The sequence below is a fragment of the Hippocampus bargibanti genome, linkage group LG10 (assembly GCF_051943395.1).
Source record: "Hippocampus bargibanti isolate YZ-2025 linkage group LG10, ASM5194339v1, whole genome shotgun sequence".
NCBI classification, from domain to species: Eukaryota; Metazoa; Chordata; class Actinopteri; order Syngnathiformes; family Syngnathidae; genus Hippocampus; species Hippocampus bargibanti.
In genome coordinates this window covers 11,707,149-11,723,102 of record NC_142743.1, presented here as the reverse complement: position 1 = coordinate 11,723,102, position 15,954 = coordinate 11,707,149, and the positions used below count along the sequence as shown (strand labels likewise).

The window sequence follows — 15,954 nt, the reverse complement described above, 5'->3', positions numbered from 1 at the left end:
ATAACAGAAAAGTGTGAGATGAATGAATGACCGCCAATTGAAAGCGCCGCCAAAAGTAACTCCAACACATTCATCAACAAGTGTGTTTGTGTGTGTGTTTGTTTGTGTGCTTTAGAGGATTCTTGGCCTGGCTTGACCGTGTGTGTTTTTGTGTGTCGGGATATTTCAGAGTTGTTTGTCAAGAATGCCAATTTACGTTCCAGGGTGTCACAGGATGTCACTTCATTACTTTTATCCCTCGGCAGAAGTCATGTCTGCGTGTGTGTCTGTGTGTGTGTGCAATTCATGTTTTCTCGACCGGCAAAGAAATCAAATTCACTTTCGCAAGTATTGGGATTGTGCAAACTAAAGATTACGATCGCACGTAATGCCGCGGTATCTCGTTCAGTAGAAATAAATAACACAGAGGGTTCATGGAGAAAAAGTACCATCGGAATGGCGCGTTCAGTTGAACAATATTTAATTGTTGTTTGAGGATCTTCAGTGATTGACGGGTTATCAAAGTAAATTTGAATGGTCTTAACAAGCATCACAGCCAATCATAGCACTGCCGAGGATCTGCTCCTATTGGCTGTTAACAATATGGGGATGATATCAGAGTAATTTGATGAGACAATATGTTCATGGAGATGAGGCTATGACACTTTCTCGCTGTTCTCCAAATAATTTGTGGAATATGAAAAGTATTACAGTCAAACTGTGTTTTTTTACCATAATCAGTTCCAGAAACCTTTATGAAAACTGATTTGGTCAAAAAGTGAATAATTTCCCATTATCTTCTTCTTCTTTTCCTTTCGGCTTTTCCCCTCAGGGGTCACTACAGCGCCAAACCTCCTCTTCGGTCTTCCTCTCGGTTTCCTGCCTGGCAGTTCAAGGCTCAGCATCCTTCCCACGATGTAGTCACTCTCTTTCCTCTGGCCATATCCAAACCATCTCATTCTGGCCTCTCTGACTTTCTCTGCAAAGCCTCTAATATGAGTTGTCCCTCTAATGTACTCATTCCTGATCCTATCCAACCTGGTCACTCACAAAGAAAACCTCAACATCTTCAGCTCTGCTACCTCCAGCTCTGCTACCTTCAGCTCTGCTACCTCCAGCTCTGCTTCCTGTCTTTTCTTCAGTGGCACTGTCTCCAGTCCAAACATCATGGCTGGTCTCACCACGGTTTTATACACTTTTCCTTTCATCCTAGCTGAAACCCTTCTATCACACATCAGAATAATTTCCCATTATAAGAATAATAAATAATAATAATCCATTTCACTTTCAAAACACCCAAGAACACTTTACAGGCGCAAGATCAATGTAATCAATGTTTGTTTTTTGAACTCATTCACTGCCATTCACAAATTTATTCAGTAATTGAAAATATGACATAGAGGGCCATTCCTGAATTACGTTTTTTTTTTCATGCATGTTTGGCGATAAAGCGATGGCTGCAAATCTGGCAATGTTTTTTCCTTCCACAAGGGGGCATCATTTTCTTTTTTTCCATGTTAGCGCTTTTTTTTTCCAGCTTCAGCTGTTGTTAAAGTGCTATTTGAACCAATTTTGGATTGTATTTTGGATAGCCACCCTCATTTCAAGCTCATATGACTCCAGATGAATATAATTTAGGAATTAACTCTTTTTTTCCTGATGAAAGAAGAGAGTCTAAGGTTTCTAACCCTGCATTGAATGTTTATGTTGTCCTAAAACTTAATATACTGTGGGTCCAGGAATTCAAGTGACAATGACAAAACCCCTAGCTCTGGAGTGGACACATTTTTGCACACCGTCTGGCATGAATGAGTTAATCATGATTGAACAATACAAACCACCTGCTCACAATATACACGACACAAGGATGATGCGTCGATCACAATGAAACGCGACACGAGGAGGTGACGTATAAGGAAGGCGAGTGGTGAATTCAGATGTGTTCGGTCAGTTTGGTCGAGAACCGATTTCCGGTTGTTAATCAAGTCGTAAAAAAAATGACATTTATGGTCGAAAACCGAATTAGTCAAGAACCGAGACGTTTGAAAACCGAAGTTTGACTGTATCTCCATTTTGTACTTTGATCAAGTGGTCATTTTTGTCGAGAAATGGCGACGCTATTAGCATGCGCAATACCTAAGCATTTGTAGCAATGTTGCTATAAATGTTCAATCATGTCTGAGGTGGAAGGCAAAAAATAAATAAATATATAAAGGTGAAAAAAAAGGAGGTTGTCAACCCGGTCGTGATTCCTTTGGTACTTCGGGAATCATGAAAGGGGAGAGAATCGCGTGTGCTGCACTGCTGGTTAGTCGGTTCAATAATCTCCTGGACAGGTGGGCCAGTGAAGACCCTCTCTGCCGCTGGCCCTTAGAGAGGCTACTAATGAAGAGAAAGCCTGCTTAGAGGTGCTCCTCTCCGACCCCATCAACCTTACCCTGTACCCCCTGCTGGCTTCCTCTGATAACTGCCCAAGAACCAGAACACGCCACGTTCTCTATTCCGCCTGTACTGCCGACTGCTGCATCCCTTTTCCCCTGATATGAACTAAAATGTCGCGCGTAATGATAACAAAGTTATCTCTATTAAAACGATTTATTTTAATAACCGCATCAATGGTACAATACAAGTCACACCATGCACTTGACACACAAGACTAATCACACAAGACACATGTATATATTCATTCATCAACATATATATATATATATATATATATATATATATATATATATATATATATATATATATATATATATATATATATATATATATATATATATATGTTGATGAATGCTATATACATACGTACATACATACATACATACATACATACATACATACATACATACATACATACATACGTACAAAAAAAAGAAGAAAAAGAAGCAGTACACTATAGCGAGAGTCCATATTTAAAGTCAAAACAGAATATCTTTTTGATGTTTTTTTTAAACAACATCTACTTCATTATTCTAATTATTATTAGCATGTGATACAATCACAAGATGGCCTCCGTGCTCATCCATCCTCCACAAAGCTCCGCTGTGAAGTTAAAACCTCAGCAATGCACCGGTGAATACAAAGTATGTGAGACATGCGGGGTGGGAAGAGGAGGGGACCAAAAAAAAACGTGAGAGAACACATTTATTTTAGAGGAACTTTATCCAGACAGTGATTTCAAAGCAACATTCTTGCGGTGTATTTATCCATCCAGGGGAGGGTCGCCGCTGCGCCCATTTGGCCCCACTAATGTCTCAGGTGGCCCAACGGTACGTCTTGGCCACAACAGAAAAGGTAATATTGTGAAAAGGGGAGTGGAGTGGGGCGAGGGTCACACACCTGTGGCGGCCGGAGATAGAAACAATGTTGGAACAAGACACCAGACTGCAGCAGAGGCAGAGTACTTAAAACAAATTGCACGGCCGGGTTCTTAATTTTAAAAAAGCAAGGGGTGAGACGTTAATAATCCGAAATAATAAACACCTAATAGATATAATTAGGCTTCTCGGTGTCTCAGCAGCACGGCATAAGAAATGGAATCCTCCCGCATCACTTAGATTTTAATTTCCTGCGAATACATCTTCAAACTCGTCGCTACCTGAAATAAACAACGGACACTGATCAACGGGCTGTTATGACAGAAGCATTTAGTGTGTTTTTACTCTTGCCTTATCACATAGATTTCTATCTGCGGTCGTTTAAATCAGCTCAAAGAAAGAGACCGATGTCTGTCTTTAATCAGATTACATTTGAGAAACACCACAAAAAGTGTTTAAAGTGGAATTTGAAACGTGTACTACACACATTCCCCTATTTCCCCCTCCTCGTCTTTTTTGACATGCTGCATTTTGAAATACAAATCCAAATTACATTTCCCGAGAAAAGAACGGCAGGTAAGAATGAATTTGGTATGCCAATTGGAAGTGAAGAGTAGCAATGACCATCGGCTAGCTAGCTAGCTAGCTAGTGTGGCTAAACACGTTACAAAGTTGCTCCTAAGTCATTGCCTCAATAGCGGCAATAATTTACGTTTGTAACATATATCGTTATGATAAATTCAAGATGAGTAACGAACAGAAGAGGGATAGCACCATGCTAATTACTAAGCTAACTCAAAGTTGACAAGTAATCTTGAAACCCTGGAATGAAGCCCTTAAGGTTAATGGATAATATATGTAATAGGAATATGGCTGGAACTATGTTAAAGAACGAGAGGTAAAAATGCATTTCGGGTGCCAATTTTCAAAGTTGTGCTTCCACTTCTCAACATTTTTAGCTTTCATTTGAGCTAGCTTAAAAGAACCAATATGTCTAAATTTGACTGGATAATCGATTCTAAAATGTTTTTGATCTTCAGCAACATGTAATTGTCAAGAGAGTAAAACTAAAGAAAAAAACTAATAATAATAATAATAGTAATAAATTTAATTTATTAGCGCCTTTCAAAACTGTCACGGTCACTTTACAGTCACAGATTAAGATTTTTCTGGGTGAGCAGCGGCAGCCACACGCGCCAGCATTCACTCAACGCGGAAGTAACTCAAATAGATAGGAAGCAAGCTAATAGATAGCTAGCCATATAGCTGGCCAGATAGCTAATTGATAGCTAGATAGATAGCTAGATAGATAGCTAATAGATAGCCAGCTAGGTAGCCAGCTAGATCGGTATAAAATAAAACAAAATAAAATAAAATGCCATAAAATGCTGATATAAAACCATGATCTGTATTTTCAGACTGGAAGTGCATAATTTTTAATATTTCAATATTTTCAATATTGCGCGTGTGGCTGCCGCTGCTCACCCGGAAAAAAAATATCCTGTGACTGTAAAGTGTCCTTGTGAGTTTTGAAAGGCACTTATAAATGAAACGTATTGTTATTATTAAAGCCGAAAGGAAAAGAAGAAGATTATTATTATTATGATTATTTACATTTCACGACTGTAGGGGGAGCTCCGGAAGACAAAAATGCTGCTTTAATTGGATTCATCCACAACAAATTTGCAGTTAGTAGAGTCGGTGGTGAAATTAGATTTCAATAGTATTCCATACGTCATCGATCTGACGATAATCCAAAGTGACGTTTCACAAGGAGGCGCCTCCCAAACAGGAGAGAAATGATTCAGTTTGGACATTTGCGCTTACGTGGTGTCATTTACTTTTTACGGCTCCCTACCGCCATAAAAGCGGCACACTGGAAACTCCGGCAACTCTCAGTTTCTTTATTCATAGTGACTTCAGATGACTTTCTGCGCAGGTTCTTTCCATGTCTGCGCATCGGCGTGCCGCTCAGGCGAAATCAAGGTGGAAAAAAAAAATCACCTCGGGCCACGCGCGGGTGATTTGATTCGAAGAGAATCATTTGCCCTCGAGGTGTCTTTTCTGTTCCCTGCCGAAAAGCTGGCGTGAGAAATGTGATATGACAAGATAAGTGGTGGCTCATGAAAAATTCCTGAGGACCGAGACGTAGCATGTTGACTTTGGAATGGCTGGCGTGGAGGAGCTCTCCATGCCGACAAAAAAGTTACTTTTCCTGCGAAAATGGCTCACTCCAGAATGTTCTCATTTAGAGCCTGTTTATCTACGCAGCAAAAGGCTGGATAAAGTGGAACCACAACCCCCGCCCCCTGTGCCCCCCCAGCGCCCTTGTAGTTCATTCCAGACATTCTCCCCCCAGCATGTCAACCTATACTGTTATTGGCCATTTTGTCTTTAAATAAATAGGTCGAATGGCAGGTTGACGGGTGAGCTTAGGGCACGTATGAACAACAAATGCTCACATTAATATTTACCATTTTTTTTCCCTTTAGGGTGGGTGGGGGGGGGGGGGGGGGGTGAGGTAAACCAACGCCACTTAAATTCTCAAATTAGAGCAGTGGTGTCCAAACTATGGTTTGGAGGTCATGTGAAAATCGTAAGAACTTCTCTCAATAATGTCCGATGAAAACACAATTTCCTCCATTTTCTGTTCAAAATTCTTTACAATTTTAAAATGTAATTACAGATGAGTCTGGCTTTCGTTCCTATTGTGGAGATCTATCTCAGGACAGGGGAGGATCTATTCTAGTGGGAGACAGGGCTGTAGGCCACCCCAATCATGAACAATTGTAAACTGCGCTTATAAATGAAATGTATTATAATTATTATTATCACAGGATACTACTACTATTACTACTACTACTACTACCACTACTACTACTACTAATAATAATAATAATAATAACTACAGATTTTTCAATTTATTTGGTATGAAACAGTCAATCTTTGGGCACGTGTAGCAGACAAGCGACGATTAACATTAACACATCGAACAATTTTAGTGTTTAATTTTCATCCATCTATCCATTTTCCATCCATTTTTTTAAATTTGGGTGGGCATCCTTGTATATTTATGATGATGATGATGATTATTATTCTTGTTATTGTTACATTATTATTATTATCATAATTGTGTTTATTATTATCAATCCACCCATTTTAATTTGGGTGTGCATCTTTGTATTATTATTATTATTATTATTATTATTATTATTACAGTGAGACCTCAACTTACGAACACCTTATATTCCGAACTTTTCGTCTTACGAACGTCAAATTTATGAAAATTAAGCCTTATAATAAGAACTATTTTCATATTACACACTTCGGCGAAAGTGTGTAGACATAATCTTCTGCGGAAGAACACCAAAGCACACGACCTTCGGCTCTGACGGAGTGATCTTCGGCAACCGAACAGCGCTCCAGCCGGCACTCCTTTCCACACTCCCTCTCATTGAATGCACACGTTGATCACCTCGGAGCTTTTTGCTGATAATTTTACGATTATGGCACAGAAAAAAACCCACCACAGGCTCGTGTTCAGCACAAGAAGAAACAAAATAAAATCACCGTCGCTGAGAAGAAGGAGATAATTGAAAAACACGACCGAGGTGTGCGTTTGTGCACGGCAATGCTAAATCAACCATTGCTACCATCCTTCGCAAGAAAAAAGCCATTAAAGGTGCATGTGTTGCTAAAGGTTTTTCCGTGCTCTCAAAGCGACAGTCTCGGGCTATCGAAGAAGTTGAAGAACTGCTAATTTGGATTAACAAAAAAGCAGCTATCCGGCGACAGCATGAGTAAAGCTATTTTATGCAAGAAAGCACGGCTAATTCACGCCGAACACACCTGGAAGTTCGGCGCCTATTGAGGATTTTAAAGGCAGTAACGGATGGTTCGAAAACATCTGAGGGGGAGAAGGACGAGATGGCTGCAGCATCAAGTGAGCTCATAAAGGCAATGTTGGCAAAGTGGACTGATGTGCAGTTCCATCCAGAAAAGACTGTGGCTATGACAATCATCAACATGAAGAATGATAATGTGATGCCTCAGCTTCGTAAGACCTTACAAGTCAGAAAGCAACAGGTGTCAATTAAGAGGTTTTCAATCAGCAAAAATGATGAGGAGTCTCCAAATAAAAAAGAAGATAAGCCACACCAGAGGTTAAGTTACCAACAGTCCTTATGGAAGGTGACTCTCCTTTCATAAGCCATCAACGACATCAAAAAGGTAAAGAAAAGTTTATTTTACAGCACAGTTTATTTCTTTAATTACAGTCCTCATGTAATGTGCCTCTCTTTCCAAACAGCAAGTCAATTTGACCTCCAATGCCATTCCATCAAGCCATAAATTACCATCACAAATGTAAATAAAGTGACTTTATGATACAATGCAGTGTATTTCTTTCATTACAATACAATATCACAGTTATTATACATAGGATAAGGTAGGTTGTGTGTAGCTTTAAGGCTGATTTAGTTGAAAAGTATATTTTATGGAAACCCGGGAACTGATTATTCCCATTTTAATGGTTTCCTATGGGAATTTTTTTTTTGAGATACACACTTTTCACCTTACACACTCTGTCTGGGAACCAATTAAGTTCGTAAGTTGAGGTCTCACTGTATTATTATTATCATCGTCATTGCATTTATTATTATCCATCCATCAATTTTCCATCCCTTTTTTAATTTGGGTGTGCATCTTTGTATTATTATTATTATTATTATTATTATTTTCATCACTTTGCTGCTGTGAAATGTAAATTTCTCCACTGTGAGACTAATAAAGGCAAATCCAATCCAATCCAATTACATTTTTATTATCATCATCACTATTATTATTATCATTATTATTATATTTTTATTATCATCACCATTATTATTTATTATTATTATTATTATTATTATTATTATTATTATTATTATTATTATTATTATTATTATTATTATTATTGCATTATTATTCTCATCATTGCATTTATTATTATTATTATTACTATTATCCATGCTTCCATTTTCCAGGTCGTTAATTTAGGCTGATAAAAATGTGAGCTACTTTGGTCAATTCACCAGTCGGGCGCAGGGAAGACCGATGCGAGCATGGACTGGGAAATAGAGTCCCTTAACCTATTGCAAACTCCACACTGGAAACTCTGAGCTGAGAGTCGAACCAAGGACTGTCACACTAACCGCTGTGGCATTGTGTGAAATTACCAATTATTTTTCACTTCACAAATAGCGAACATCGTCCAACATGACTTGTCTCCATTGTGCAGGCATACCAAACGATAAATGAAATCAGCTTTGTCTGTAATAATGTCATGCAAAGTAATATAACGCTTGTCTAGTCTGTTCAGTCCTCGAGTTTAAATGCTAAACAGATTAAGAAACACATTCATCTGCTTTTTTATAACCCACAAGGTTTACACTGACAATAAATGGACCTTCATTTAAAACGATCATGTTTTTTTTCATGCTCTTTCAGCCTTCCTGAAGAGACCCCCCCCCTGACCCCCACCCTCCCGTTTTTCTGACTTTAGTTCAGAATTTGACTCTATCTGAATCAGGGCAGGATGTTGTTGCTTTGTGAAGCTTCTTTCAAGAGCTTGTTCACCTTTTTTGGCGATTCATACATCAAAAATAACAACACATGCTCTTGTCAAAGTTAAAGGACAACCGACCACTCCCGACAAGTTGCGTCCATAATTTGTAAAATCACTTCAAATGACTTGTACTGAGCGCATTTTACAAAGATTCCACGGCATATAGCTATATTTTACTTTTTAAGTCTCGCGCTGAATTCATGAAGTCTTGTTTTTGAGTTGTTGACGATGCCGGACGTGACGTCACATTGGGAACTCCCCTGACCGAGTCAGCGATACACAGTGCATTTTGGGTACTTCGTTTCATCTGAAAACACTGTGTTGATCGCGAAATTAGAAGGAAAACTACATAAATAACGTGATAGTAAATCATTGTGTGGCAGCCAATTGCGGTAACACGCATAAAGCAGGTGTGAGTTTACACAAATTTCCAGTCATTTCCAACAGGCCAGAGTAGTAGAGCACCAGCTGGAGAACGAGGAGCTAACCGGAGTTAGCAATTCACCGCTTGGAGATCCTCTTAGCCTCACAATGGGGAGAAAGGTGCTTCCAGTGGTGAAAGAAAGCAATCGCCATAGTAGTGGAGCAAACCGATCGGACACACATCCAGCTGCTGTTAGCTTGTAGCCGTAGAGCACCACCCGGAGGCGAACGAGGAGCTAACCGGAGTTGGCGATGGATAACCGCTGTCATCTACTCGTGGTGTTTCTGCTCCTCTCGAGGCTAATCATCCAGCTCGTAAATTATTTTATTGAACGTATATGAGTAAAACGGAGCTTTTCCTAACCAAAGATGATAATATTCTTCAGAACGGGGACCGAGCTCTTTGGTGTAGCCGAAAGGACGTTTCGATGACAGTCAAACCTGGTACGTATCATTCCGACAGTCAGTCTTTTCTTTGACTCGAACACGAATGCTTTTCTTGACCCTGTGATTAAATTCTCGGTTTGATGTGAATTGCGATTCACTACAATTTTCTTATTATAAACTCCGTTGTATAGAAGGCCATTCATACGTAAGTTCGTCACTTTTCATCTTAAAAGTTGAAACAACTTTTTGCATACCCAACCATGAAACAATCTGCATGTATGTTGACATCTTGTAGCTTATTATTTGTTATTGTCCTGTCCTTCACCGGTTTTGTCGCTTGCATACGGCTCGAATTGACACGGAAGGACTTCTTTATTCGATCGCAAACCACTTATGCTTTCTTCTTCAAAACTATTTGAATCATATTCATAACTGGATGAGTAACAAGAAAGGATCTTCTCCCAATCTGAACTCTCTGAAGACATTGTTTTGATTCTGGAGCAAGGCAGTTTGTGGGTGGGCCAGGATCGTCGGATTCACCCTCTGGTTACAGATGTGACGTCATGGACTGGGGGCGCGTCTTTCTGATTCTCCAGTTTCGCGCTCATACGTGGCAGTTTTGGGCAACTTTAAGTCATTTTTATTGGTGTTTTGCGTTTGACTAAAAATATCACCCTGCGTGTTTTGGGTATTTTAAATGCTATAAAACGTTATTCTGATGTCAGGAAACACAAAAATGCTGTCGGTTGTCCTTTAAGTCATGGTAGTGTTGTGATATGATATTATGATGATAATAATAAATAATAATAATAATAATAATAATGAATAAATAAAAGCACATAAACAGACAAACAAACAAAATCACACAAACAGACAAATAAACAAAAACAAATAATCAGCGAACACATAACCTGTTTAAACCCATCTGTTTAAACTTGCATTCATGGTCTAGTTTAATCTGCTATTTTATTATTTATCATTTTATTTATGGTTTTATTGTTCTATGTATTGTTATTTTATTGTAAAGTGTCCTTGGGTGTTCAGAAAGGCGCTTGTAAATTAAATGTGTTATTATTATAAATAAACAGACAAACACATAAATAAATGCATGAATTAATGCATAAATAAATAATAAAAAATAAATACATGCATAAAGAAATGCATAAATAATGCTTCGAATATCTTTTTTCATCTCTTCACCCCCACCCCTCTTTCAAATTGCTGCTGTGGACAAATTTCCCCATTGTGGGACGATTAAAGGCCTTTTGATTCTGATTCTGAAATAAATACATCAGTAAAATAAGTAAACAAACAAACAAATACATACATAAATACAGAAATATTTGACAAAATGCATTGTCACCTTTTAATCACTTTTTTTCCCTCCGATTGAAACCATGTTGTAATATTTTAATACATCACGGCATGCAGCGGTTTTGTAGTAAGGCGACGGTGGCCCGTTTGAAAAGAGCGGCTGCCGTTCCGGCGAGCGGGTGGGGCGCTGGAGGCGTCGCTGATGTTTTTAGAGCCGCGGGGGGAATTCTGCTGACAGGTAGCATGTCGGCTGGTGGGGGGACAGTGGCGCTTTTGAGGAGGACACAAGAGACAAGTCTCCCAGCGCGGCGGGCGGGGAGAAATAGGGCCTCTTTCATGTGACTCTGCATTCCGCCAGGGCAGGCGCAGGCACAAGACAGAACATGCGTCGAACGTGAAACCCCACCCTCCACCCACCTCGTCGCTTTGCTGCTTGATGACCTTAACGTTTGTCAAAAGGACCCCGTGTTGGAATTCTTTTGGACCATCTGTGTCAATGTGCAGGGCATGGCATGCACACATCTGCTTTGCGCATTAAGCGTTCTCACGAGAGTTTGGCAGGAAATTGTACTCAAAGTTTAGTGAGGTTTCATGTTTATGAGATGACTGGTAGCTAGCAGCACTGCCAAGACCATCAATAAGAATGAAAGATAAGCGTGAATACATTTTTAGAGGGCTGCTATACATTTTCATACATTTGAATTAAAATAAAAACATCTTAGATTATCACGTAAAAAGATAAAATCAATTTTATCTAGACACCCCATAACACCTGTCACATAGGAGATGGCCCAGTGTTGATTACGTGACATCTTCTTTTACACAGAACACAGCAAAGTGGGATATCGATGCAATGTTGTACACTTTTACGCGGCAACACATCACCCTGCAAAAAAAATTATGTGTGGCGACATATTTTGTGGTTACGCGACAATTGCTTTCAATAAAACACAAGGCAGTGTTTTGGTATTGTTATATTCACCAAATATTTTACAGCCCCGTTCTGTTTCAGTGCTAATTGTACAGAATAGGTTCTGAGAAAAGCGCCCCTACTAAAATATTCTGACTTTTTCACTGTTTTGAATTGTCTCTTGTCCCTTCCAGCCTAAACTACTTGAATGTTTCTTTTCATAACACTGCTGAGAAAGAACATTAGCATGAACTAAAATAAAATATATTGTGCATAATCCTGATCCACAATTCCCAATTCAACCTAACCAACAAACCAACCAACCTACAAAAAACTAACCTACTAACTAACTAATAAGCCAACCAAAAAGCTACCCACATTCAACCAAGCTATCAAGTAAGATGCTAACTAAGTTAGCAACTAAACCACAACTTGAGCTACCAACGACTCAACCAACAAACAGCACTCCAACAAACTAACCATCTAACCAACCAGCAACCTAGCAACAAACAACCCAGCTAGTAACTAAGCTAGATACCAACCAACCAAAAAGCTTCATAAAAACAACCAACCTATTAAGGCAATGATTAAGCTAGCAACTAATACATCAACGAACCAACCAACCTACAAAAAAATAAACTAATAACTAACTAACCAGCCAACCAAAAAGCTACCCACATTCAACCAAACTATACAGTAAGATGCTAACTAAGCTAGCAACTAAACGACAACCTGAGCTACCAACGATTCAACCGACAAACAGCACTCCAACAAACTAACCAACCAATCGAAAAAATGTCAGTTTCCGACTGATTTCATAATTCAAAAAGAAAAATATTAACTTTATACAGTGTGACTTCGGCTTACGAACACCTTACCTTACAAAGTTTTCGGTTTACGAACGTCGAATTTATGAAAATTAAACCTTGGAATACGCACTACTTTTCCCGATACACACCCACCACGGCTGCCGGTGTGATCTTCGGATCTGGCGGAGTGTGTCACATGTGCCCACCGCGGCTGTCATGTGAATCTCAGCCTGACACATCCCTGAGAGTAACTTTCTATGACCATTCTACAAATAAAGAGCCCGGTACCGTCCACCATTGCTACCATCCTTCGCCGAAAAGCTGGACACAGAGGCGTTATTTAGTTGATGCTTTCATGTGACTAATGACATTGAAATTGTCACGTGCGAGTTGACAGCTGGGGCGGGGCCGCCGCTCCCGACCTCTGCCAGCCAAAGAAGACACTTCAATTTCATTTAATTTCAACGAGTCGCTGTCACCTCACCAGTGACATGATTACGACGCCATCGAGAAGCTTGTTGCTGACCATAATGAGGTCCTCAACACAGAGCATTTGATTTGCCTTTTAGAGGACAAGCAGATGTGCAGGCTTTTATTGAACAGTTCCATCCAGAAAAGGCTATGAGAATCATCAACATTAATGAATGATAATGTGATGCCTCAGTTTCGTAAGATCTTACAAGTCAGAAAGCAACAGGTGTCAATTAAGAGCCATCAACGACCAACACAAATGTAAAGAAAGTGACTTTATTATACAGTGCAGTGTATTTCTTTCATTAAAATACAATAGCACATTTAATATACATACAATAAGATATAATAATACAATAAGGTAGTTTTAAGACTTATTTAGTTGAAAATTATATTTTATGGAGACCTGGGAACGGATTATTCTCATTTTAATGGTTGCCTATGGGAATTTGTTTGGGGGATACACACTTTTCGACCTCCAACGCCATTCCATCAAGCCATCAATGACCATCACAAATGTAAATAAAGTGACTTTATGATACAATGCAGTGTATTTCTTTCATTACAATACAATATCACATTTATTATACATAAGATAAGGTAGGTTGTGTGTAGCTTTAAGGCTTATTTAGTTGAAAAGTATATTTTATGGAAACCCGGGAACTGATTATTCTCATTTTAATGGTTTCCTATGGGAACATTTTTTTGGCATACACACTTTTCGCCTTACACACTCTGTCTGGGAACGAATTAAGTTCATAAGCCAAGGTCTCACTGTATATATTTTTTGTCAATTACTGTCATAATTTTGCAGCTTTGTTGAGTACAATTGTGTTGACATGAAAAGAGATACAGAGAAAAATGGCAACTTTCTGTTTTTCCCAACTCTAGATCGAACGTTTAAGACAATGATATGAAGTTGACTACATTTCAATTTGGTTTATGTCTCACAAGTGTCGGGTCTCGATAATGTGGCCGTAATTTTGATTGGCTAGCAATGCAGCCTCAAAAGATGCTAGCACGCTAAGATACCCGCATACACTCACACATTCTGTCCTCTTCCATGTTTCTTTATGGTACCTCCTGTCACTTTGTCCTATTCATTTAACCTTTCATTATAGTCAGCAGACAGTCTGCACAGCTTTAGGAACAATGCCAAAAAAGCCCCACTGTCACAGTTATTAGATTCCTCTGGCCCCTTTCTACCCTGGCAACTCAATATGAAGAGAGAGTCGACCTGTTCTTAAGGACTGCAGGAGAAGGAGATCGGTGGGGTGGGGGCTGGGGGGGTCTAAGGGAAGACGGGGGAGGAAAGAGCTTGACACCGCCACCCATCTCCTGTGGCAAAAGCTCCTCTTGGTTTTACTGCGCCACATGTTGAGAGAGGGTGGGAAAGTAAGTTGTTGAGGGAAACGTACATGGACCCCCGACCCCCTTGAAACTCTTCTTCATATTTTTGTTTCGGCTCTTATCGATTGCGTCTCTCTGTAGTGCCCCCTAGTGTTGAGACCGAGATGCCAAGTTACTGAAATACTTGGCGTGAGGTGCTCGGGAGGGGCCCTGATTGAAACAAGGAGCAGGGCCTACTTGCAAAACAGATGAAAACACAACACAAAGCAAATCTAAAAGACCCCCCCGAAAAAAAAGCAGATCATGACCCAGTCAGGATTAATAATAATAAAGATAAAATAAAGATAGAAAGATAGCTAGCTGATAGATAGCTAGTAGCCAGACAGCTAGCTAAATAGCTAGCTGATTAGCCGTTTGTTTGGTATGTGACAAAAACGCCCAAAGTATGCCATTTTATTTTTCAACCAGTGCTTCAAAATACAGTGATACCTTAGTTTACGAACTTAATTGGTTCCCAGACAGAGTGTGTAAGGTGAAAAGTGTGTATCCCAAAAATTAATTTCCCATAGGAAACCATTAAAATGAGAATAATCCGTTCCCAGGTCCCCATAAAACATAATTTTCTACTTTCTAATTTTCTAAGCCATAAAAATACACAAAAGTTATTTTATGTATAATAAATGTCCTCTTCTTCTTCTTTTCCTTTCGGCTTTTCCTTTTATCTAATTCCTCATCAATTGTGTTCTGTTTAGCTGGGTTGATAGCTTTTTGCATCACGTGTACAGATGGCTTGTGCAGGTTGTTTGTGGAGCCTGATTGATTGGATATTTTAACCTTGCAGTCTACACTCTGCCTTGGAACTATCAAAGTTGAAAATTTCTCACTGTCGTCTGCCTGTCTCTTTAATGTTTAAACCACCTCCTCTCACTGCTGCGTTCTTGACAAATCACGTGGCTTTAACCGACGACTGGGGGCGGGGAATAGAGGACCAAAACAAGCCGGCTGCCATTTTCTTGTTAGGAGAACGGGCCCGTTCGAGAACGACACATCACTCATTTTGGCAGCTCCGTGTGTATCCCGAAAAATAGTTCGGATGCCATTGTAAAATTTTCATAAATTTAACGTTCGTAAACCAAAAAGTTTGTCAACCAAGGGGTTCGTAAACCGAGGTATCACTGTATTGAAAAACAAGCTTGTCCTTTGAAGCGTCACCCTTATTTTAACGTACCCCCCAACCCCACCCCCTCCACTTTGAATAAGGGACAGTATTAAGCGAGCCGTGCCCTTGGCTACTGTCAGTGCGCTCACCGTGGCTATGATTGTGCTCTTTGTTTGGCGGGCCTTGCATAGCTCAATGTCGTTTGGCGAAGCAATTACGAGACGGCG

The 15,954-nt window shown here is 39.6% G+C and overlaps 1 protein-coding gene across 2 annotated transcripts in view; it reads left to right on the top strand.

The window, feature by feature from the left end:
- bnc2 (basonuclin zinc finger protein 2) overlaps positions 1-15,954 on the top strand; it is a 198,274-nt gene that overhangs the window by 1,185 nt on the left and 181,135 nt on the right. The gene's annotated exons all lie outside the window — the stretch shown is intronic.